Source organism: Drosophila tropicalis, unplaced genomic scaffold (genome assembly GCF_018151085.1).
Source record: "Drosophila tropicalis isolate 14030-0801.00 unplaced genomic scaffold, ASM1815108v1 contig_1002, whole genome shotgun sequence".
In the NCBI taxonomy this organism is placed as follows: domain Eukaryota; kingdom Metazoa; phylum Arthropoda; class Insecta; order Diptera; family Drosophilidae; genus Drosophila; species Drosophila tropicalis.
This window is the reverse complement of record NW_027172360.1, coordinates 828,709-854,148: the sequence shown is the minus strand read 5'-3', so window position 1 is coordinate 854,148 and position 25,440 is coordinate 828,709. Positions and strand designations below refer to the sequence as shown.

Genomic DNA, 25,440 nt, shown 5'->3' with positions numbered 1-25,440 from the left:
ATATAGAAATTCAATAATTGAAGATTTATGAAAAAACTTGCAAATTAAAAAGATAACTTCAACTGCACATCATCACCAAACTGTAGGCACTGTGGAGCGAAGCCACCGAACACTCAATGAATATTTACGATCATACATTTCAGTTGACAAAACTGACTGGGATGTATGGATACGGTACTTCGCATATTGTTTTAATACAACTCCCTCTATGGCACATAATTATTGTCCATATGAGTTGGTATTTAGTAAAACTGCGAACTTACCCAAACATTTTAATAGTGTTGATAATATAAATCCACTATATAACATAGAAGATTATGCTAAGGAATCAAAATTTAGATTAGAACAGGCTTATAAAAGAGCCAGAATTATGTTAGAACAGCATAAGGCAAAGAATAAGGAAATATATGATAGAAAGCTAAAAGATATCGAATTAGAAATAGGAGGTGAAGTTTTATTACGTAATGATACGGGTCATAAGTTAGAACCTAAGTATTTAGGCCCATACATTATAGAAGAAATAAGAGATAGGGATAACATTTTATATTAAGGATACAAAGAATAAGAAACAATTAGTGCATAAAGATAGGTTAAAAATGTTTATCAATTAATATATATGAACAAAATAATAATAAAACAAAACAAAATTTTTATCTGCATTTAATGACACTATACACATATACAAAATATTCAAATTGAAACTGAAAAAAAAAAAAAAAAAATTTTTTTTACCAATAATACATAAAAAAATTCCCATTAGAAAATAACTTCATATAATTCCGTTATTTTTCTAAAGAGGGGGGATGTCGCATGTTCTAGAATAACAATATTGCAATGTATACAAATATATTGTATCAATTAGTAACAATATTTATGTGCGCAACATTCAAGTACATTGGCCTCTTAAGCAACATAACCACCCATGAGTGCATGGTGCTGGACAATTGCTGCGTCGGCAAATATAACACGCGCGGCCACTCAGGCCCAATATGGAATATGATACATCTTCTCTCACTGCGGCGACATATATACATACATGCTCTTATGTAAACATTATATATTTATACATTTATACATTTATACATTTATACATTAATACATTTATACATTCATACATTTATACATAAATATGTTTATACATAAGAGCAGCTACGCGGTTTTAGCTATAGAGAACAATTGTAATAGAATTAAGAATCATTCAATAAACCATACTGAAACTGAAAAGACCTGCTTGTGTCTTTCTTTTTACAAACACAAAATATCACATCTTGAAAGACACAACAGCGGACTTATTACATGGCGATCGTGACAGGACCGGCACTAATTTACGAAAGTGACCGGAAGGCAAAACGGACCTAATTTTTTTTAATGCACTGCGATGCATATTTTTTTTTTTATATAAATTATAAAACAAACTATGTACAATTGTGCGGCATTAAAGCTGTCCAATTAGAGTGTGGCCTGAAAACCACACGCAAAACTAGGCAGGGATATATGTGAAAAAAAGGAGAAGGAAAGATTTAACTTAAAAAAAAAAAAAAAAAAAAAAAAGAAGATGAACAAAATAAAAAAAATAAAAAACTATCTCTAAATAAAGCAGGATCAAAAGAATTACAAAATAATTAAGAAAAGAAATAAAAAAAAAACAATTTTAAAATTTGAATGTTTGATAATAGAATAAGCAAGTTTGATGACATATTAAATGAACCTAATATGGGGTTAATAGATACCAAGACAGTGGACTCCACTGCTAACGTCATTAATAAAATAGAGTCAACGAATGTAGATTTAAAGCCAACAAATGCACTTTTTTTAGTAATTGTAGTAATAATGAGCGCATATGTGTTATATAAAGCATACAAACTACACAATAAATGTGTAACAAAAAGAGCCTTAAGCCATGCTAATGATCTTGATAGGATCTAAATAACATATGCAACAATTGTAATAAAATTATTATCAAAAGAACAAATATATATATAAATTTCAAAAAAAATATTTAAGCTGAATAAAATATATATCAATTGATTAAAATGAGTAAAATAGAGGATTATTTTAGGAAGATAGTAGATAGGCATCCCAGAATAGTTTCCCACTTAATTGAGGTTTTTAGAAGCGAGCAAAGTAATTCTCCCCAACGCTCGATTTGTTTAATACAGATTAGGTTAGCTTACCTAGATATAACAGGAGAAGAATTCCCAGTAAGAGGTTGCACTTGGGTACAGATGAGTTTCATCCTCACAGTACCATATGTGTGCTGTTACACAAATGCCACAGGCACATTTTGCTTCTACCTGATGGATGAAGCTCAACAATAATAAGTTGTTGCGAGAATAAAGTCAAAAATCAAGAAAAACATATGAGTAGAGCAAATGGCCTAGATATAATATACAAATGGATCGAGTAGAACTTAAATATTTGAACAAATATGTTCCATTCTTAGGTTTCCTCTTCAACAGAGGTGAAACCAATCCAAAATATAAGGAAATTAAGGACTGGATTGTAAATAACAGAAAATTCAAATCAAGGATAGCCCACTTGATTGCAAGATCCATAGTAGAAGCATATAATCGCCTAAAGCGAAAAAATAGAATCTTACCCACCTGGGTACATAAACTCTTTGAAGAACCCATAGAGACAATCGATCTCTCACGGAGTTAAAAAAAAAAAGAGAGTGTAAATTTTTTTTCTATTAACAAAATATGATTACTTGGGATGATATAATAAGAGAAGCTAGAATACATGCACAAGAATTAAATAAATCTTGTAAATGCCTCTCGCAGAATATGGAAACATCCCAAAGTACAATAGAAAAACACTCGAAAATAATAATAGAGAGTTTAAAAAAAATCAGAGCAGTGTTAAAAGAACACTACAGTAAACTAAGTGCGGGACGAAAAACAGACGCAGATGCATTCTATGATGAATGCAAACAAAAGGCAAAGTCCGTATTGAAAAGATACAATATTGAATATAAACAAACAATTGATTTGGAAAGTTCAATATCGCTGGAAGAAGTAACAAACCCAATGCCTGATGAAGAAATAGGTCAAGAGGAACTATCAGTGAACTCTGATCAGTGAGCTCTGATCAATAATAAGTCATAAAAAACCAGCCATTCCAAAAGAGAGCACAATGACACAAACGAGGGTAGAATTCATAAATACAGCCACCAAGCTGATACCATACTTCGATGGTGATGTTAAAAATCTACCAGGTTTCATCGGAGCGCTTCGCGTTCTTGACACCATAAAAGAACCGCACGAAGCGGTAGCCATCCAACTAATAAAATCAAAATTAAAAGGTCAAGCGGCTAGCAGCCTAAGCTCAGAACAAACGATTGATGAAGTAATACAAACACTATCAACAATCTTCAAGGGTGACTCAGTAGACCTTTTAACTGCAAAAATTAAAAATCTGCAGAGAAATCCCAATAACTGAGTTTCATACACAAACAAAATTACTGAGTTGACTGACGCCCTTAAAAGCGCATATATGTCCGATGGTCTTCCAAGTGAGGAAGCAGTAAAATATACTACCAAAGTGGCAGTAAATGCCATGGTAGGTCACACCAAAAGTCCAAGAGTCCAATTATTAATGGAATCAGGACACTTTCAATCCGCTAAAGAAGCAATCACTAGATTTACCACTCTTTCAGTAGAGTCGGGATCCACAGATAGCTTCCAAAATAAGGCCATCTATTATGCTCAAAGAAACCGTGGTAATTATAATATCAAATATAATTATCGCGGTAGAGGCAATGATCGTGGTTATTATAATAACTATAATAATAACAATAACGGCCAAAATTCCCAGCAAAACAGGAATAATAACAACAGAGGTTACAACAAGAATAATAGAGGTAACCGGGGAAATAACCGACAAAACGGTTATACCAATAATAATGTTATGGTAGCACAGAATGCTTCGGTAAACTCCCAGGCACCTTTAGATACTCAGCAGTAAAGAGTAATAAGATTCACGCCATCAGTCTAAATCAAAATACGTTTGTTACCTTCACGAATGTGGCAACGGGGAAAAAGTTAGTATTCTTAATAGACACAGGAGCGGAAGTATCTATTGTAAAAGGAAATTCCGATAATCTTCAAAATATTCAAACCAATAAAATTATAAACATACAGGGAATCAGTCAAGAAGTAACTAAATCCATAGGGTTTACTTCTGTTAAAATCCAATTTTCAAAATATATAATCCCACACGACTTTCACGTCGTAAATAACCAATTCGCTATTCCATGTGATGGAATACTAGGAATCGATTTCATAAGGAAATACAACTGTCAATTAGATTTCAATCCGTCCGAAGACTGGTTAATAATTAGACCAAACAACCTAAAATATCCAATATATGTACCAATATCGTACAGTTCTGGTAACAATTCAATAGTATTGCCAGCAAGATCCCAAGTTGTCCGAAAAATCGAAATAAGTTCACAAGAAGACAGTGTATTGATCCCAAATCGGGAAATTCATAATGGTATTTATTTAGCAAATACCATAACTAACCCCCAAAACGCAGTCATACGATTGCTAAACACTACAAACATAGACCAAATAGTAAACATATCAAGTTTGAAATATGAACCGCTTTCCGGCTACGAAATAATAGAAACAAATAAAGAACAGCGTGAAAACGCAGTACTAATTACGTTATCAAAAAATTTTCCCCCACAGTTTCACAGACATTGAATATCGTCAAATTAATAAAAAATTGTTGTCCGATAAATTTCGGTTACCTAGAATTGATGACATTTTAGATCAACTAGGTAGGGCAAAGTATTTTTCATGCCTCGACCTAATGTCAGGTTTTCATCAAATTGAATTCGAAGAAAAGTCACGAGACATAATATCCTTTTCCACATGCAATGGCTCATATCGCTTCACGCGATTACCATTCGGTTTAAAAATAGCGCCAAATTCGTTCCAGAGAATGATGACTATAGCATTCACTGGCCTTGAACCTTCGCAAGCTTTCCTTTACATGGATGACTTAATAGTCATAGGTTGTTCCGAAAAACATATGCTCAATAATCTAACAGATGTTTTTGAGAATTGTAGGCAACACAACCTAAAGTTACATCCAGAAAAATTTTCATTCTTTATGCATGAAGTCACCTTTTTGGGACATAAATGCACAGATAAAGGAATCTTGCCTGATGACACAAAGTATGATGTCATTCAAAATTATCCAGTCCCACATGATGCGGACAGCGCTAGAAGATTCATTGCATTTTGCAATTATTACAGAAGATTCATAAAGAATTTTGCCGACTATTCTCGTCACATAACAAGATTATGTAAAAAAGATGTAAAATTTGAATGGACAGCTCACTGTCAAAATGCTTTTGAACATCTAAAATCGGCATTAATGAACCCAACTCTATTGCAATACCCAGATTTCAGCAAAGAATTTTGCATAATCACTGATGCGACTAAGTACGCATGTGGAGCAGCCTTAACACAAAATAAAGAAGGACTCCAGCTACCAGTTGCATACGCATCAAGAGCCTTTACAAAAGGTGAGAGCAACAAGAGTACAACAGAACAAGAATTAGCAGCAATCATTGGGCAATAACACATTTCAGACCATACATTTATGGTAGACATTTCACCGTCAAAACTGATCACAGAGCACTTACTTATCTATTTTCAATGATAAATCCAAGTTCGAAACTAACGCGAATGAGACTTGAATTAGAGGAATATGACTTCACAGTAGAGTATCTAAAGGGTAAAGATAATTATGTAGCAGATGCCCTATCAAGAATAACAATCACAGACTTAAAAAACATACAAGCCGATAATAAAGTTCTGAAAGTCACTACCTGAAACCAAAGTAAACAGTTAAATTCCTGCGCAGGAAACGAAAAAGAAAAAGAAGATTTGCAAAAGCAAACTCTAGATGCTTCTAAGCCCAACGTATACGAAGTCATTGTAAACGACGAAGTACAAAAAGTAGTGACCTTGCGAATAACCGATTCTTTAACCACGTTCAAACATGGCAAGAAAGTTATAGCAAGAATTGACATTTGCGATATGTATACCAATGGAATTCTCGACTTAGGTCAATTTTTTCAAAGGCTCGAAAAGGAAGCCGGTATACTCAACATAAGTCAAGTCAAAGTGGCACCGAGCGAAAAGATCTTTGAAACTATCTCAAAAGAATCTTTTAAAAATACGGGCAATAAAATTTTACAATCATTAAGAGTAGCGCTACTCAAGCCGGTGACCCTATTATCAAATAAAGATAAAGAAAAAGAAGCAATACTGTTTACGTTCCACGATGACCCCATACAAGGAGGTCATACTGGAATATTAAGAACTATGGCCAAAATAAAAAGGCATTACTATTGGAGGAATATGACACGAGATATATCTCAATATATAAAAAAATGTAATAAGTGTCAACAATCAAAAATAACAAAGCACACAAAAACTCCATTAATCATAACTGAAACGCCGCAACTGGCTTTCGACAGGGTAATTGTGGATACGATCGGTCCACTCCCAAAATCAGAACAAGGAAATGAATACGCAGTAACCTTAATCTGCGATCTAACTAAATACCTTGTAATAATACCAATAAAAGACAAAAGTGCAAAAACAGTAGCGAAAGCTATCTTTGAAGATTTCATTCTGCAGTACGGTCCAATGAAGACGTTCATTTCGGACATGGGAACAGAATATAGAAATTCAATAATTGAAGATTTATGAAAAAACTTGCAAATTAAAAAGATAACTTCAACTGCACATCATCACCAAACTGTAGGCACTGTGGAGCGAAGCCACCGAACACTTAATGAATATTTACGATCATACATTTCAGTTGACAAAACTGACTGGGATGTATGGATACGGTACTTCGCATATTGTTTTAATACAACTCCCTCTATGGCACATAATTATTGTCCATATGAGTTGGTATTTAGTAAAACTGCGAACTTACCCAAACATTTTAATAGTGTTGATAATATAAATCCACTATATAACATAGAAGATTATGCTAAGGAATCAAAATTTAGATTAGAACAGGCTTATAAAAGAGCCAGAATTATGTTAGAACAGCATAAGGCAAAGAATAAGGAAATATATGATAGAAAGCTAAAAGATATCGAATTAGAAATAGGAGGTGAAGTTTTATTACGTAATGATACGGGTCATAAGTTAGAACCTAAGTATTTAGGCCCATACATTATAGAAGAAATAAGAGATAGGGATAACATTTTATATTAAGGATACAAAGAATAAGAAACAATTAGTGCATAAAGATAGGTTAAAAATGTTTATCAATTAATATATATGAACAAAATAATAATACTAAATAATAATAAAACAAAACAAAATGTTTATCTGCATTTAATGACACTATACACATATACAAAATATATATCATCAAACAGAAAATCAAACATTCAAATTGAAACTGAAAAAAAAAAAAAAATTTGTTTACCAATAATACATAAAAAAATTCCCATTAGAAAATAACTTCATATAATTCCGTTATTTTTCTAAAGAGGGGGGATGTAGCATGTTCTAGAATAACAATATTGCAATGTATACAAATATATTGTATCAATTAGTAACAATATTTATGTGCGCAACATTCAAGTACATTGGCCTCTTAAGCAACATAACCACCCATGAGTGCATGGTGCTGGACAATTGCTGCGTCGGCAAATATAACACGCGCGGCCACTCAGGCCCAATATGCAATATGATACATCCTCACTCTCTCACTGCGGCGACATATATACATACATGCTCTTATGTAAACATTATACATTTATACATTTATGCATTTATACATTTATACATTTATACATTTATACATTTATACATTTATACATTTATACATTTATACATTTATACATTTATACATTTATACATTTATACATTTATACATTTATACATTTATACATTTATACATTCATACATTTATACATAAATATGTTTATACATAAGAGCAGCTACGCGGTTTTAGCTATAGAGAACAATTGTAATAGAATTAAGAATCATTCAATAAACCATACTGAAACTGAAAAGACCTGCTTGTGTCTTTCTTTTTACAAACACAAAATATCACATCTTGAAAGACACAACAGCGGACTTATTACACTTTAGTTGTGAAGGCTTAGTCTGCACATTAACCCTTGTGTCAGAACTGGTCAGTATATTCTTATACACAGATTTTTTACCTTTAGAATTTTAATTTTTTATTTTTTGTATTTCCTTTTTTAATTAAATTAAACTTTTTGATGAAATGGTTGTCTGCTCAAAAAATAATTGCATAGTTGCCACTAATGCGGTCGACTCCCATGATTATATTCTTTGTTGGTTGTGTGACAATGCGGTTCACGTTAAGTGTGCAGGTTACACAGACAGAATCAAGGAGTCTATTGCTAAAGGTGGTGGCTTAAAATATGGATGTGATGCTTGCCGGGAGGTCGAGAATGAGATGCGCTCTTTCATGAGGCGGACTAGAGATAGTTTTGACACTTTAAGGGCAGGTTTTAATAAACTCCAAGCGGAGTTTGCTGCGGTGGAGACTCAGTTCAGAAGTTTATCGCTTATGAATGAGTCTCCGAAACGTAAACGGACCAGTCCTTGGGGTGTTTCTGTATCTGTAGATACGCCAGCGTCTCTTATCGTCCCCGACCGGTCTCATGCACCCTCCACTCCTAATGTACAGCAATTGATTTCGTTTAAGAGCCCGGTTGTGAATGCTATTAGTAAGGAATTACCGGTATCACCTGGGAATGATCTCTTAAAAACGATGCTTATTGTAGTGTCCGATGTGTCCGGGCAATTACCCATTCCACTGGATATTGCCGATAGTTCTAAAAGTATCGAGGGCATCGTAAACAAGTTGACGGCTGCAGAGGGTGACTTGTCCAACGTTACTGCTGCGGCTGACGCTTCGGGACCGAGGCCTCTCGTTGGCATACCACCAAAGAAACATATATTTGTTTCTAGGCTAGACCCTGTTGTCACATCTGATGATGTAATAGCCTATATTCGGAAGAAAGTTAACGTCTCGAATATTGCGGTGGAGAAGTTTAAATTTTCTTATTCTCGGGACATCTCGTCCTTTAAAATTAGTGTTTCTGCCAATATCTTCGACACTATATGTCGAGAAGATTTTTGGCCAAAACATATAATAGTTAAGGCATATTCTGTAAAAAAGAAAAATTGGAAACCGATTCGCCTGCCAACAACAACAACTAACACTATTCCTACCACATCAGCATCTGCTGGTGTGTCAAAAAACTAGCTTCGTCCCTTAACCTGGGTTACCAGAACGTTAGAGGACTGAAATCTAAAGTTTCTAATCTCTATGTAGATAGTCTTTCTTTTAAACATAACATTCTAGCTTTTCCAGAGACGTGGCTAAAACCTGATATTGCTGATGCATCGGTTTTTTTCACAAACTTTTCTATATTCAGACGTGACCGGATTTCTCGCTTAGGTGGTGGCGTTCTGATAGCTGTTGATGCTGCTATATCATCCGAAATGATTCAATTTTCTAGTACCCAGGAGATTGAGTTTGTCGGTGTTAAAGTAAATTTTAAATCCTTTAATGCTTTCATTACTTTTTCCTATATTCCACCATTGTCAGACATGGTGGTATATTTAAATCATTTAGAGGCAATTCAGTTTGTCTCCTCTTTAGATTCCAGTCAAGACTTGCTCATAGTTGTAGGTGATTTTAATTCACCCGCTTTAACATGGTCACTAACAAGATGAATCTACCACATTGCTGCCCTCTTTGTCACATGACTTTATTGATGGCCTTCTAGGCTTATCTTTATCCCAAGTCAATCCTGTCTTAAATTCTAATGGAAAATCGTTAGATCTTATTTTTGTATTGGACTCTTCTTATTGTGAGGTTTCTAGGATCGAACCATTTGTTCTTCCAGAAGACAAATTTCATCCTACATTAAATTTAAAAATTGATTTGCCCTTGCTTTCACCATTACTTGGTTCAAATGAGTTACCTCTAACTAGGTGCTTTCGTAAGACTGACTTTGCCAGCCTTAATGAAAACATTGCTACTACCGATTGGTCTTATCTGTACAATTGTAGAGATATGAACTCAGCTGTTCGTTTTTTCTATGATACTCTGAATTCACTCTTTGATATTTGTGGGCCTCTCGGTAGGCTGGAGCGGCATAACAAACCTCCCTGGTTCTCTCGTAAGTTATCCAATTTGAAAAATGTGAAGACACGATATTATAAGAAGTTTCAAAAAACACGTCGTTCATCAGATTATGCTCTGTATACAGTCGCTCGTTCAAAATTCATGATGCTTAATACACATTGCTATAAGAATTATCTTCAGCGGTGTAAGCTTCAGTTTTCTTCAGACCCTAAAAAATTTTGTTAATTCTAAACGTAAGACCTCTGTGCACCCATCTTTTTTGTCTTTTCAAAATAAAAAAGCGAGCAATGATCAGGCAATTGCCGATATGTTTGCGAATTTTTTCAAAACAATCTATTCCTCAACGGAATATCGAGCAAGTCCGTATCCTTATCATTTAGAAAAAGCTAATTGCATTTTCAATCCAGTGATTCATGAAAGTCCTCTTCTTAGCGAACTTAAACTAGTTAAACCTAATTATTCCCCGGGGCCAGATGGTCTTCCTGGATGTGTACTCAGGTTCTGTGCAAACGCATTATGGAAACCGAATCTTCCTCTTTTCCACATATTTGGAAGGAGTCGTATATCATTCCTCTGCATAAAAATGGCAAAAAGTCCGAAACCTCTAACTGTAGGGGTATCTCAAAATTGTCCGCTATTCCGAAAGCTTTTGAGAAAATTATAACTTCTCAATTGCAACATTTTTGCAGCTCTAATATTTCGCCATCCCAACATGGGTTTGTGAAACGTAGATCTACAACCACTAACCTTTTAGAATTTACATCAATAATTATCAAGGGGTTCAAAAATGGTAAGCAAACTGATGTAATATATACTGACTTTAGCAAAGCCTTTGATTCCGTTAATCATACCCTATTACTTTCTAAGCTGAGCGACATTGGGTTTCCACCGCTTTTCCTTTCTTGGGTTCGAGAATATTTAACAAATAGAAAACAGAAGGTACTTTTTAAGTCTTCTTTTTCCGCTTCCATTCCTGTGACTTCTGGTGTACCTCAAGGTAGTCATCTTGGCCCTCTGCTCTTCACACTATTTATTAACGATCTTCCATCAGTCATTGTTCATTCGCGCGTGCTTATGTATGCTGACGATGTCAAACTATGTCTTACTCATAATAGTATTTTCCTTTATTTAAAATTTGGTTGTAGAGTCGAACTAGCTTATGTTTTGTATCAGTTGTCAGGTTTTTGACATATGATATACGATCAAAACCTGGTGTTTGCCTTTGGTCTATGTTAGTGCTGCTTCAAATTCAAAAACAGTTATATCGGCTTCAAGATGTTTTGCTGGAGGTGCACCATTGTCTGGGTAGTTAATGGCAAGAAGTGCGGCCTCATTGAAAATATACTCCGACGAAAAGTTTTGATCTTTTGAGTAGTTGGGCCATTTTTCTCCTAATGCCTCAGCGATGTCCTTTAAGGCTGTTAGTAGAGTTTGATTGACTTTTAAACATTTGAGTGGCGTTTTGAGTACTTCGGTTAAAGTTTTAATATCTGTCCAAATTCTTTTTGGGGACGCTGCTGGCGTTTAACGAGATGTAAAATCGGAGAGTGATGCTATTTTTGCTTGTTTAGCTTCTCTTTTAAATAGAGCTTTTGCTTTTTTGTAGGCAACAAGGTTGTGTATACTCATGTTGCGTCTAAATAATTTCCATTGGGATTGTCAATTCTCGCGGAGTTTGTTTAGTGCCATACTCCACCAAGCTACGTTCTTTTTCGGTGGTATTCCTTTGGTTTGTGGTATGGCTATATTTGCTGCTGCGTGAATCGCTTTGGTTAATTTGGAAACACTTTGGTGAATGTTGCAATATCTAAAGTCTTTTATATTAGTTGATAGCTCTTTTTGAAATTTCGTCCAGTTAGCAATGTCTGTTTTATATTTGGGAATATGTGTGACTTTCTCGGTTTTAAATTGTGTAATTATGGTAGTGGTTTTCGGGAAGTGATCGCTTCCATGTAAGCAATTGTCGATTTTCCAGTGGCATCTGTGGACGATTGACGATGAGACTGTTGTAAGATCAACACAAGTAAAGGATTTATGTGTTGAGAAGTTCATAGCTGAGCCGTCGTTAAGCAGAACAAGGTCAGTTCTTTCGATGAGCTTTTCGATCCTTTTTCTTCGGGAATTGGTTGTTGAGGATCTCCATAGTGCATTACGTGAATTAAAGTCCCCGCATAGCAATAAAGGAGTGTTAAAATTGGATATTGGGAGAATTAGGTCATTTACTTTAAAGTCTTATTTTGGTGGTATGTAGGTGTTAATTATGGTAATTTTTGTGTTTAGATTTAGTTGAAGTGCATCTCCTAAAACGTTAAAAGCCAGTGGCATATATGTATGTGGAATGTGACGTTTGATTAAGAAGCCAACTACTTGTTTGTTTGTTCTTATAGAGTGAAGATTTTTAAAACAGCCATTGTATGTCTTGAAACTATAACATTGCTTTTATTGTGTGGAATGTGAGACTCTTGAATACATATAATATCTGAGTCCGTGTCTTTGATAAGTAAAATGAGTTGGTGATAATTATTTACATATCCATTCATCTTCCATCCGTATATTTTAAGGGTCATTAATATAGGAAGGGGAAAAGAAGTTATATGTATGCGGAAAGAGAGACAAAAGGAAGAAACTTAACTAAGAGTCAAGATCTTCCATTCAGTCGTCTGATTCGCTGGTATTTGGTTCAATGGAAGTTGTAATTGTTGGAGAAGGCAAATTAAAATAATAATAATAATAATTATACCATTCACCCATAGGGGAAAATCTTTTCATGGCAAAAAAAATAGCTAATCGATTATTGTATCATATGATTATTTTTTCGCTTGCGATTATTAATAGCGATTAATCAAAAAAAAATTAAAATAATCGATTAATTTAACGATTATTTTAATGGTATTGCTTTTTTATGATTTTTTTAATTGTATATAACATACATATATAACATATTTTATAGAAAAATAGTAAAGAAAACAGTAAATTTTCCATTAATATACATCTTTACATATATTGACAACATTTTTGTTAGTAATTTTTATTTATTCAAAACAGAGCTTAGGAACAGAAGTTTAGACAGATGTTCCGTAGTTAATCTGTTTTGTGGTGGGCCCATAAGTCAAATTCTACTGCACCACCACCTGATCCATCACTAACGCTGTCTTGGCTTTCATTTGCTTGGGCCATAGTCGCCATTTCTTTCCGTATATTTTTCATTACTGAAGCCAAGGCAAGAGCATCTTGAAAATAGATTCTCTTGAAGCGGGGATCCAGCAAAGTTGATGCAGCCAACAAAAATGACTGCTCCAAACCGTCGATCAAATTGAGCCAGTAAAGTTTTTTTAACTTATTTCCAGTGGTTGTGTTACAGATCATTATTATTTGTTGGCGTCCACAATGAATCATCGGTATGACCAGGCTCCATGTAGCATATTTCTCACCACTAATTTGAGTGGTCATAGCCTCTACTGGTTTAAGCAACGAAATTATTTCAACTTTTTCGGGTCTTTCCTTTGTTGAGATCATTTCTGGAAATTCCGAAAAAATTAATACGACTTGTCTAATGTAGTGTATTAACTTTACGAAGCGATCCAGCATATACAATGTGGAATTCCATCTGGTTTTGACATCTAAAATTACCTTTAGTGCTTTTCCCTCTGGACGCCAGCAGATTGTTGGAGCTTTAGCAAATTCTCCTTAGATCTTGTACTGCGTTTGAACCAAAGTACTATATTCCGGCACTTGGCAATCACTTCCACTGCTTTTTGAAGCTCCAGTGCGTTCACACACACTAAGTTCAAAGTGTGCGCGAAGCAAGGAATGTGGCGTGATCTTCCAAAGCTTTCATGAATGGATTTTACTATATTCGCACCATTATCCGTCATCACTGCTGTTACTTGATCCTCTGCATGTCATGAACACATTAGAGATGTGATTTGCGGTGGGCTTCTGGTAATTTGAAAACTCCAACTGTGATTTGCTTATTTTTACTGATTTGCTTATTTTCAAAAAAGCCATTAATAGTAATTCCAATCACACTGGTCAAATTTTTGTCAGTGCATATGTCTGTGGTTAATGACAATCCTGACATTTGACCCACCATTTTTTTAAACTTGGCAATCTCTAACAAGGGGAACTTCAGGTATGCGAATCACCTATTTGGATGAATTTTGGATAAGTTGTAGAATACCCCGTCATTTGAAGCTGTGTGAAATATTTCGGCGCACTATTTTATATTTTCCTGAAAAATCGCGTTTAAAATTTTAGCTTCGGAGACTTATAGGTAAAACGCCGAGTAATCTTCAAGCGGCACGGCGGTGTAAGTGGTAGAGTTCCTGCCTAAAAGTCAAGAAATCCTGGTTCAACCCATGCCCGGAACTAGTTAGTTTTGGTTTTTCATTCTTTTTTTTACATTTAAATAATTTTTTTTTTCTAATAGCAGAATAGGATAATAATAATGATTTTTCAATGGATTCATTTATTATGCCTTTACAAAAATTAAATGTAAAAAAAAAAAAAATTAAATATAAAAAAAAAATAAAAATAATTAATAAAAAAAAAAAAAATAGAAAAAAAAATGATTTTGTGCAAAAATCCATAAGTTAAGCACTTCTATCATAACAAGGAGTCAAGTACTTATACCATAAAACCCAAGTCCGTCAACACATGCCCATTGGCCGATCCTATTTCATCATCACAAGCAATTCCCATTGGTCAACCCCACCCAGTCGTCACATGCCCATTTGTCGCATGATCGCCTGTCTCAAATAACAGTCCGATAGCTAGGATAAACAACAAGTCACCCCACTCAATCGTCAGATGCCAATTTGTCGCATGATCGCCTATCCCCAGCAACAGTCCGATCGTTAGGATAAACAACAAACCTGATACCCAGAATCACCCCACAAATTTCGGCAATAAACAAAGAATGGTCCTGAACACTTGTGTAAACAAAGAATGGTCCCACGCTCTTAGTGGACTATTGGACTCAGCCAACGCCGCCGCCTGCGACGACGTCAATTATCCAAGCCTTCATCCAACATAATCAAATCATAGAAAATCAGTCTTAAGCCTTAGTCGAAACCATCCGGTAAAACTTCGCTTTAGCTCCGCGGAATTCACTCAGTCAGAATCTTTCAGTTATCATTAAGTTGTAATTGTAAAGTGACTTTAAATAAAAATTATATTTTTTTATACCGTGAGTGAAGGAAGTGTTTAATTGGCGCCCGAGCAGGGACCCTGCTAAATAAAACTTGATCGAGTGTTAGTGAAAGATATCAGTGGTCGTGACCGAGAAAACGCGTTAAATGCCTTAAAGTGTCAACGAAATAAAAACACTATATTGAACTACACTAAGAATCAGACAGGGTCAAATTTATCGCTGCAATTTCCTCCAAGATCCGTTCAGAGGAAAACTGATAACCCAAACGTGTTTGCCCAGGAGCGTTAGTACCTTCAACGTTGGAAAAGCGAGCCCTCCTACAAGCCGATCAGTACAAGCACCGAAGATGTTATTAATAATGTAAGTTAAGCAAAATAATTTTAAGTGAAAGAAAATCAAGAAAAGAAAAAAGAATTTGTGTAAACACAGTGAGAAAAAATTTGTGAACCAAAACCAAAAGTTTAAATTTAAAAAGAAAAAAAGAAAAACACAAGCTAAAATATTTATAAAATCCTTAATTAAATTTTTTCTCACTCAAGAAAAAAGAATCAAAAATTGAAAAAGAAACTAGTAATAAGTAATCCCAAAAAAAAAGGGGAAAGAAATAATTCAAAATTTAAAAAAAAATTTTTTTGTAAAAAAAGAGAATAATCATTTAATATTGAAAAATTTTGTATAATACCACAAATTAAGATTTAAGAAATAATTTTGAAAAAAAAGAGAATAATCATTTAATATTGAAAAATTTTGCATAATACCACAAATTAAGATTTAAGAAATAATTTTGAAAAAAAAAAGAATAATCATCTAATATTGAAAATTTTGCATAATACCACAAACTAAGTATTTAAGTACCAAAAACCATTTCCACCAAGATTAGCGGACATACCGCTATACCTTTGTCAATATAAACTGAAATCCAATTTTCGCGGCATTATATCGTTCGTGACGTCATAATATTCGCGATATCGTAACACTTATTTCCTTGAAAGAAACCTGGTTCGAAATATTTTTTCCAAAATGACTAATGACAACTGGGTTAAAGCAGCAGTCCTCCAGCAGGGTGGTAGTCAGGCAGCAGCTTCCGATGCTCCGACAGCATCCACCTCAGGTGCAGCAGCCGTAAATAGAATAGAGGCACTGTCGATACAAGGATTAGATGTAGCTATCCAAACAATTTTGTCATCTCAGCTACAGGAAATAGTGAAACAATTAAATTTTTCCCAGCCAGGACATATTCCCTTTAGGGACCAGACAGCTAGCGTCCAGGATAACTGGCATGAATTAGACAAAGTGCCAGATATCGTAAAAAATCTTGACAAATTCTCAGGTAGTCGTGAAGAATTCTCAACATGGTTTGCTTCCGCCACACGTTTGATGGAATTGTACGCCCCCATTCAGGGAACACCCAAATACTTTGCAATTCTGGTAACCATTCGAGGCAAAATTACAGGCCATGCGAATACACTGTTGAAAGTATATCGCACTGCTTTACATTGGGGTGCAATCTCTCAGTGTCTGTTATCTGAGTACTCAGACAAACGAGATTTAAGCACTCTAGAATATCAGCTATTCACCATGACCCAGAAAGGCGCATCCATTCATCAATTTTACTTCGCCGTTTACCAACAGATGTCTTTAATACTAGACCAAATCGAAACACTGGGTTACACTCCCGAGACTATGGAAGCCATGGCAAAACAGGTCAGAGATAGGGCTCTAGATACCTTCATAAGAGGTCTTAACGGAGATCTATCAGACAGAATGAGCTTAGCTCAACCCAGAGATCTGAGGCATGCATTGCAACTGTGCGAGATGTTGGACAATAAAAGGGCTAGGAACAATATCAGCCATCGTGACACTCGTCCACCAGTAGGACCAAAACCCCCCGCATTATGCAAAAAATTACTTGCAACCTCAACAATCATACATACCGGCAATTCCACCAAAACCTTATAATAACAACAACTTTTATAATCAAAAACCAATGCAAAACGTGTTCATTCCCCAAAATAAATTTCCTCAAACGAAAAACCCCATGTTTTTCAATGCACCACCGAGGCCATTTGCTCCGAAGCCTCAGCCGGCACCAACTCCTATGGATGTCGACGGCTCTATTCTAACAAAAAAAGTTGACTACATGAACAAGCCAAACGCTAATTCACCACAACAATTTGCTCTCAAAAGAGTCAACCAGTCCACCGGAAATTTTCCCAATAAAGTTCAGAGGCAATTCCATATCGAAACCGGTATGTCAGGTGAACAATATATCACCATACCGCCTCAAGAAGAGCATTACTCCGATATGTCCGATTATCAGTCTGCTTACCAAGGCCAAGAAGACCTTTACGAATTAGTCCCATATTCTGAGGTTCGTGAATATCAACAGCAGGAGGAATATTTTACCTCACAAGGTGACAACTCAGAGTTAGTCCCGCAGAATAAAGAGGAAACCAAATCACAATCACAGGAATCTCAACAGCCACAAATTGAGGACACCGTTAATTTTTTAGGTTAAAGTGTTCCTCTTTGCCGTACTTTGTTGTCCGGGACAAAGACGGAACCGCATACAATTTCTTAATAGACACCGGCTCCAACAAAAACTATGTCCAACCAGAAATAGCCAAAAACGTCAAAACAAATGAACACAAGTTTTACGCGAACACCGTAAGTGGTAGCATTCTAATCACCAGCCATATCCATTTGGGTTTATTTAACGAGCCCAACAAACCTATAACTTTCTTCTTATTACCTAATTTGAATCCGTTCCATGGGATTCTAGGTAATGACACACTAAGAGAATTAAACGCCATTATTGATATAGGGAAAGATCTATTATTTGTCAACAACTCTCACGTTGTTAAAGTAAAGCAGATGCGAGCTCATCAGGTCCATACGATCGAATCAGAGGAGCTCACCAATCAGCAGAAACTAGGGTTAAAGGCACTCCAAGAGGAGTACGAATCGCTTTTCGCAGACCCAAATAAGAAGTTGACTTATGCTACTAATGTCCAAGGAGAAATCCGAACGACAACAGACACTCCAGTCTACACCAAACATTATCCGTACCCAGCTTCTCTCAAAGAAGTAGTAGAAGACCAGCTACAAGAATTACTACGAGATGGTATAATACGACCCTCACGGTCGCCCTATAATTCCCCTGTATGGATAGTCCCTAAAAAGAGCGATAGCCTTGGGAATAAGAAATATAGGATGGTCATTGATTACAGAAAGCTCAATGCAGTTACAGTTTCGGATAAGTATCCTATCCCTGAAATCGGAGAAATGGTTGCGCAGTTGGGCAACAATAAGTATTTCTCTGTTCTTGATCTAAAGAGCGGATTTCATCAGATTTCCCTTAAGGAATCTGATATTGAAAAAACAGCATTTTCTGTAAATGGAGGGAAATACGAGTTTACAAGACTCCCCTTTGGTCTAAAAAATTCCCCATCAATATTCCAAAGAGCTCTCGATGACATCTTGAGAGACCTCATCGGAAAAATTTGCTATGTCTACATTGATGATATAATAATATTCAGTAAATCTGAGGAAGAGCATTTCCGACATCTAGCTCTAGTATTTTCTACCTTGTCCAAAGCAAATATGAAGGTCCAAGTAGATAAATGCAAATTCCTAAGACACAGTGTTGACTTCCTAGGCGTAGTTATCTCAAGGGAAGGAGTTAAAACCAATCCAGAGAAAATTCAAGCCATTAAAAAGTTCCCCATACCAAAGAACCTAAAACAACTAAGGTCCTTCCTGGGATTAGCTAGTTATTACAGAAGATTTATCAAAGATTTTGCTAAGTTAGCTAGACCCTTGACGGCGTTATTGAGAGGAGAACATGGCAGAGCTAAAAAGAATGTCTCAAGCAAGATTGAAGTCCGATTCGGTGAAGCCGAACTCGATGCCTTTGAGAAAGTAAAAAATGCATTAGTATCACAAGATGTGATGTTAGCATACCCTGATTTTAAACAAGAGTTCCATCTAACCACTGATGCTTCAAACTTTGCATTAGGAGCTTCTCTAGAACAGAACGGTAGACCCATTACATTCCTTTCCCGTGCGTTATCCAAGGCCGAAGAAAATTATGCTACAAATGAAAGAGAAATGCTAGCAATAGTATGGGCATTGGATAAGTTAAGGATGTATGTATACGGCAAATCCAAAGTGATCATTTACACTGACCACCAGACTCTCACTTATGCTCTCAGCCCGAAAAATAACAACACAAAGCTGAAGAAATGGAAAAGTTACCTGGAGGAATATAACTACGAGTTGAAATATAAGCCGGGTAGCTCAAATGTGGTAGCAGACGCACTCTCTAGAAACCCTACCAGCATAAATGCTAGCAGTACGTCAGCTACAGCCCATAGTGATGAAAGCTCAGGTCATGAACTCATTCCAGCAATGGAAGTTCCCATCAATGTCTTTAAAAACCAATTGTTTATCCTCACTGGTGATAACGAATCCACTACCTTTGAAATACCGTTCCCTACATATCATAGACATACAATAGTGAGAAGCAATTATTCCGAAGAAGATCTTGTAACCATCTTGAAAGAAAAAATGGATCCTAGAATAGTTAATGGTATTTTTACTTCTGAAAGTATCATGGGAAAAATCCAAGAAATATTTCCAGAGCATTTTAGGAATTACAAGGCAAGGTTCACGCATATTCAAACTATAGATGTCCATGATCAGATCCAACAACAAGATATCATAATAAAAGAACACCTCAGAGCACATAGAAATTCCGTTGAAAATAAAAAACAAATTTTATCTGAATATTTTTTCCCCGGTATGAAGAAAAAGATAGAAGCAATAGTAAACTCTTGCCAAACGTGCAAACTCTCTAAATACCAAAGACACCCTCCGAACCAAGAAATACAACCAACCCCTATTCCGAAATATCCAGGTGAAATTATTCATATAGATTTATATATTTTCCACCCAAAATAAGATTATTTTAACCGCAATAGACAAATTTTCTAAATACGCGCAAGTTAAACTCGTAAACTCAAAAGCAGCAGAACATCTTAAAGTACCCTTACGTGAGTTGTTAATAGCCTTCGGTATGACAAAAACCGTGGTGATGGATAACGAAAAGGCTTTAAATTCTGCATCAATAAAATTTCTTTTGAATAATCAGTTAGGTATACAAGTCCACACTACTCCACCATATACTTCGTCTAGCAACGGCCAAGTAGAAAGATTTCATTCAACATATACAGAAATAATGAGATGCTTGAAGCTAGAGCACCCCGAAATGGAATTTGAGGATTTAATATTCAAAGCCGTTGACGAATACAATAAAACCATCCATAGTACCACCAACAAAAAGCCAATAGAAGCATTTTTTGTAACAAATTTAATCCATAATCCAGAAAAATTAGCACTTGAAAGGGAAAAGATTGCAGAAACCATTTTAAAGAAGCAAAATAAGGACCTAGATTACCATAATAAAACAAAAAAACCCGTCAAAATCTACGATCCAGGTGAAATCATCTACGTTAGGATTAATAAACGGCTAGGCTCGAAACTAACGTCTAGATATAAAAAAGAAATAGTAGCCGAAGATCTTAATACCAAGATTAAAACCAGGTCAGGAAGGATAGTTCATAAAAACCACTTGAAGTATTGATAAACATCCTCTTCCGACAGATTGCTCATGTTACCACTTTGCTGGGGTCACACAACCATATTAGACTATACTAAGTCAAGAGTGGTCATGTTGGAAACCGGGTTAGCCGCGCGCCAGAACGGAACGTTTAAAATCATTCACGTCATCGAATTAGAAAAATATCAAATGGCCATATCCGTTCTAAAAGAAGTCGTTAAGAATTCATCAAACCTTAGTCCGTATCAACCTTTTTTTGGCCTATGAGATAACTCGGATACAGAATGAATTAAGGAGGCTTCAGCCGATGAAATTCAGAAACAAAAGATCGCTTGATATACTTGGCACGGCTTGGAAATGGTTAGCGGGCACACCTGATCACGAGGATCATAAGATTGTGGTAGATAAGATCAATGAACAATTGGAAAACAATAATCGGCAGGTCATTATTAATAATCTAATAGAAAATAAGATAAACGATTTAATTAAGATAACTAATACCATATTAATTAGAGGTAAACCCGAATATAATAATAAGACAGAAGAAATCGAAATAACCAAATTTAAATTGAGTCTTTTAAGAGAAGAAATAACAAATATTATTTACGCAATTGATTGGGCTAAGGCCAATACCGTAAACTCATTAATACTGTCCTCTGATGAAATAGATTTTATTGACACAATTAAAGAAGAGAGTCTAACATTTGTAAACATTGAAGAACTAATAGAGTTTGCCGAGGTCAGCATAGCCTCAGACGGTAAATCACTCCTTTATATTGTTAGCCTACCCAGAGTAATTAATGAAATTTGTAAACAAATCCTTGCAATACCAATTAAATATCAAAAATTTATAGAAGAAATAGACTATGAGAATATCATGAAATGTAACAAGAAATACTTCGGGTTAATCAATAAGAATAAATGTAATATTCATAATGGTAAGACAATCTGTAAACTGGAAGATCTGACTAATTTAGAAAACAGTAAATGTGTAGGAGCCTACTTGCAAAGAAGGAATCCACAATGTAAGGTCATCAACAACCAGCACGTAAAATCCCATTCGGAAATAATGCCCGGTACCTTGCTGCTGAACCAATTCCAAGGAGACATCAACATCAATGGAGAAAACATTACCCTAGAAGGCACCTTCATAATTCAAGCGGAAAACGCGACAATCGTCATAGAAGACTCCTGGTATATTGTGAAGACACGCTTTGAAGTCGAGGTTCAACCGCCGCTGTTGCAATTACTATCAGATAAGCAGCAAAGAGGTGAAAGGTTATCTCTGGAAATGATCAAGGAACTACACATCAATAATACTAATAATCTGGAGAGAATCCAAAGAAACAACTTGATTATGTCTTCGTCAAGCTGGATTATTCTAACCCTTCTGGCAGCCGCAGTGATAACATATTACATCATCAAAAAATTCTGCAGCCACGAAACAGGCAACCATGGTCCACCAATGGAAGTCTCAATCGCGCCAGTTCAATATGTTGTTGCGACCGAGGACGTCCGCACTTAAAGGGGGAGGAGTTAAGCACTTCTATCATAACAAGGAGTCAAGTACTTATACCATAAAACCCAAGTCCGTCAACACTTGCCCATTGGCCGATCCTATTTCATCATCACAAGCAATTCCCATTGGTCAACCCCACCCAGTCGTCACATGCCCATTTGTCGCATGATCGCCTGTCTCAAATAACAGTCCGATAGCTAGGATAAACAACAAGTCACCCCACTCAATCGTCAGATGCCAATTTGTCGCATGATCGCCTATCCCCAGCAACAGTCCGATCGTTAGGATAAACAACAAACCTGATACCCAGAATCACCCCACAAATTTCGGCAATAAACAAAGAATGGTCCTGAACACTTGTGTAAACAAAGAATGGTCCCACGCTCTTAGTGGACTATTGGACTCAGCCAACGCCGCCGCCTGCGACGACGTCAATTATCCAAGCCTTCATCCAACATAATCAAATCATAGAAAATCAGTCTTAAGCCTTAGTCGAAACCATCCGGTAAAACTTCGCTTTAGCTCCGCGGAATTCACTCAGTCAGAATCTTTCAGTTATCATTAAGTTGTAATTGTAAAGTGACTTTAAATAAAAATTATATTTTTTTATACCGTGAGTGAAGGAAGTGTTTAATTTAAAAAAAATTTTATTTAAAAAAAAAAAAAAAACAAACCGAAAAACAATTTTGAAAAAACACTCTGTTATCGGTCAACTTCGAAGCGAACCATACATACTTGAGCATTTCTTTTAATATTATGGATGACAAATGTAACTGTACAAGGAATTCGACCTTAATGCAGTCTACTCTTGATGAAATTCCACGATTTTCTTTTATACGCCTTCAGAGGTTTTGCATCCGCTTTCTTGTATTTTTAACCTGCCTAAATAATTTTTAAAAATGCGAAAAAAAAAAAATGAAAAAACAAAACTAACTAGTTCCGGGCGGGGGTTGAACCAGGATTTCTTGACTTTTAGGCAGGAACTCTACCACTTACACCGCCGTGCCGCTTGAAGACTACTCGGCGTTTTACCTATAAGTCTCCGAAGCTAAAATTGTAAACGCGATTTTTCAGGAAAATATAAAATAGTGCGCCGAAATATTTCACACAGCTTCAAATGACGGGGTATTCTACAACATATCCAAAATTCATCCATATCGGTGATTCGCATACCTGAAGTTCCCCTTGTATGTCATACATTTTAACCATTTCCGATTTAATGGTGTTGCGTGCAGGAACTATATAGAGGGGAAAAATCTTTTTCATCATTTTTTTTAAACTCCTGATCCTAAAATTAAATTTAGTATAACTGAATTTACAATATTTGTCACGATATTCAATTCATTATTACCTTCAACAATAGAAAATGGATAATTATCAGTGACCATAAATTCCATTATCATCTTCGTTATTTCATCGTGCTTAGAGCCCCCTAATGCAAAGATATTTACAATTGCAAATGTTGTTTTTGGTTTTTATTTGCTTTTGCACAGGCTTTGGATATTGCGCTGTTGCCGTTGCTGCAACCATCTCCTCTTCATTTTCAGTATCTTCAATACGTTTATCATCAAAACGTGTGATCGGTGTCTAAAAATAATTCACTTAAAATATTTATGTTTGTTATCAATAAAGGCTGAATTTTTAACCTTAAGGGACGCAAACTCTTTCATTTCACTTCTTTACTATTTATTTTGTTATAATATTTCCACACTTTACTCTGCGTCGGTGCCATTATTTTCAATTCCAATTCGCAATTAAAATATTGTGCTGTAAAGTTTACTTCGCGCTGAAATTCACTCACCCACGCGATTATCTGATCGAATAATCGATTATTGATTCAATTAATCGAATGTCCCTAATTGATTAAATATAATCGCAAATTGAAACAAAATAATCGATTACTGTGTATCATATAATTAATTTTGCCATCACTCCCGGAATTGGTATATGAAAGTCGCCAAAATGTTTCTAACAGGCAGAAGGAAGCTTCTCCGACCCCATAAAGTATATATATTCTTGATCAGGATCAACAGCCGAGTCGATCTAGCCATGTCCGTCTGTCCGTCCGTCCGTCTGTCCGACCGTCCGTCTGTCTGTCCGGATAAACACCTAGATCTCGGGGACTGTAAAAGCTAGAGCCACCAAATTTGGTATGTAGACTCGTGTAGTATGTAAATTGGTCGAGTTGATTTTAAAATTTTGCCACGCCTCTTTTCGCCCCCCGCAATTTAAGAAAACGTTTATCTTAAAAACTATTCTATCTAGAGACACCATATTTGGTATGTAAATTTTCTTAGTAAATGCGCACATGACTTGTGTGAAAAGATTTTGCCACGCCCTTTTCTCCCCCGTAATTTGAAAAAACTCGATTATCTCCCGCATTTTTTCTACCTTACGCAATCAAATTTGGCACACTTAAATTAAATATTAATATCCAGCAAAATACCAAATTGGATCAAAATCGGACAAAAAATAGTCGAGGTATGCGTGTGGGATCGCAGTTTATCCCGGTTGAGTCTCCAGTTTGTGGGTTCTTAATTTATCCCTATTATTTATTTCAATATTATTTAAGGATGTGATTTCCTTATTTAGTCTTATTTATTAACAATGTTTCTTTGTGTTAAAAATACATATATTAATTATTAGTTTAATGGCCTTAGTGTTAAATTTGGGTGTGCGATGTGATCGAGGCGAGAGTACGATTGCGAATGCTTTTTGGATCGACGCTTCTGCTTTTTTTTCACTGAGCGAGACGACCAGATAGGTACGACCGCTGCGTGTCGTTCTGTCTCGCTCACTAGGTACTGCACGATTGCCATGATTAGGCCCGCCTGACACTTCATATTCTACAATCGGTCGTCCTGACAAGTCATTCGACCCGAATGATCATAGCCAAGTCTTTCCCCATTGCCAACTTTCTCAACGTCATATCGACCATGCATATACACCTTCGGGACTTTATATGATCCT

At 35.7% G+C, this 25,440-nt stretch overlaps 1 long non-coding RNA gene across 1 annotated transcript; it reads right to left on the bottom strand.

Annotated features, from left to right (window-relative positions):
- Positions 1–13,202: 13,202 nt before the first annotated feature.
- Positions 13,203–24,239, bottom strand: LOC137573769 (uncharacterized). The gene is made up of 5 exons (XR_011031923.1): positions 24,117–24,239; positions 23,822–24,057; positions 23,644–23,758; positions 13,810–14,118; positions 13,203–13,697 (listed from the first exon to the last, which is right to left on the bottom strand). It is a non-coding gene; the product is annotated as an uncharacterized lncRNA (long non-coding RNA).
- Between the last annotated feature and the right edge of the window lie 1,201 nt (positions 24,240–25,440).